The sequence below is a fragment of the Tiliqua scincoides genome, chromosome 2 (assembly GCF_035046505.1).
Source record: "Tiliqua scincoides isolate rTilSci1 chromosome 2, rTilSci1.hap2, whole genome shotgun sequence".
In the NCBI taxonomy this organism is placed as follows: Eukaryota; Metazoa; Chordata; class Lepidosauria; order Squamata; family Scincidae; genus Tiliqua; species Tiliqua scincoides.
The window spans coordinates 65,960,547-65,962,337 of NC_089822.1; the positions used below are offsets into that span (position 1 = coordinate 65,960,547).

General features: G+C 47.7%; 1 pseudogene; it reads right to left on the reverse strand.

Annotated features, from left to right (window-relative positions):
- Positions 1-776: 776 nt before the first annotated feature.
- LOC136643227 (5S ribosomal RNA) lies at positions 777-893 on the reverse strand (annotated as a pseudogene).
- Positions 894-1,791: the final 898 nt, after the last annotated feature.

Consider the following 1,791-nt stretch of genomic DNA (forward strand, 5'->3'; position numbering starts at 1 on the left):
TATACAGCACTATAGGAGGAAAGTGGATATAGCCTTACAACCCAATCCTAACTGGGCTTTCTGTCAGCAGAATGAACTTTCTGGGAGTGCCACTCTGGCAACAGGAATACTGCTGTGGTAGTGAACATGATGAGGCCGCCAGTGCACATGACTGGTGGCTGTGTGTGCAGGCCAGTGGAGAGGGGCCTCCCACCATTGCTGGTAAGTTGGTGGCAGGGGTGGGAGAAATAGTGCAGTGTCTCAGCAAGGAGGTGGTGAGTGGGAGGAGGAAAAGGGGAGGGAGGGGCGGTTTCTGGCAGAGCTCACTGGTATCCTAATGCTGTTCCTTCCCCTGTTCCCTCTCCTTTATTCTCTTTTGTTCTGTGCCAGATCCATTGGGATCATGGAGGCTTACTCCATAGTAAGGGAATGAAAGTTCCCTTACCTTGTGGAGATCTCTGCACACACCCCTCCTACTTCCTCCATTAGACGCAGGGTGCACACCACTTGTGCATCTGCATTGCTGGGGAGGATTGGGCTGTTAATAGTGGCTATGAACAGTGTTTAATCACTCTGCTAGTCATTGTCTCTGCTGTTACACAAATATGATGTGCTAATCTGACTTGCAGCAGGCACGATGGACCCCCTTCAGCCTGCTGTAAGAAAGTTTGACACCTTTGCTCTGGACTGCCTTTGGCTCTGTTTGACCAAGCTATAAATGCTTCTAGGTCAGGCTTAGGTTCCATGGTTGGTTGGCAACCTTCAGTCTTGAAAGACTATGGTACGAGCCTCGTATAAGCCTGCAGCACCCGGTATTCCCAAGCGGTCTCCCATCCAAGTACTAACCAGGCCCGACCCTGTTTAGCTTCCGAGATCAGATGAGATCAGGCATGTGCAGGGTAACAGTTGCAGGTTCCATGCTACGTATTTTAAGATACAATCCAGTTTCCACACACCAACCTCACCTCTAAGTCCTTGGAAGGGCGACTGGAGCTAGAAAGCAATAGCTCTCTGGCCAGGGGAGGCTCTTGACTCGCGGCATTGTGGAGCCATTTATAAGGCATTTACAAGACTGCTGTATCCAGGGAGGCTTCTCATCACTGACCTTTGTTTTTAAGCTTTTGTGGGGCTGTCTTTATAATGTTTTTGACAGCTCATTTGTAAGCAGCTAGTGCTCTTTGGATGCCAAACGGCTGGTGGTACACTTACGCTGTGGCACAGAACTGTGGATTAATTATGTATTTCTCTAATGTTCCGGTAGTGCTTGTTCTGTTCTCCCTTGCTGATAGAAAGTAAATGTCAGACTTCTGCCTTGAGTATGAGCAACTTGTTCATCTGCAAGGAAAATTTTCCATTCCCTTTATCCTTTCCTGTGTAACTTGGTGACCCAGCGGCAGTGTGCAAAATATATTCTAGCAATGTTTCTGTGTGGTGCTCTTGACTGGTGACTAATGACTTCCCCAACCAGTCCATCAGAAGCATGCTTTTAGCTTGGATTGAAAATAAATCAGGTGAACCGCCTGCCTAAGAACCATGTAAACTTGGCTCTCTGTTGCCCAGTGAAGTTGTAAGGCATAATCTTGAAGTTGTAAGACTGGTGGGGAAAGTGTGTGTGTAAGCAAGCTGCAATTTTTTTTTTTAATTTGAACATGTTGTTGATGCTTATGTTTGAAATTCAGCCGCAAACATCCTAGGGTTGGCCAGTAGCATAGCTGGGGGGGGGCTTAAAATGGTAAGTACTGCAAGCGCCACAACATGCCATGTAATGGCCCTCCTATTCACCATCAGAGCCATTCTGGGCAGTGCCAGCAA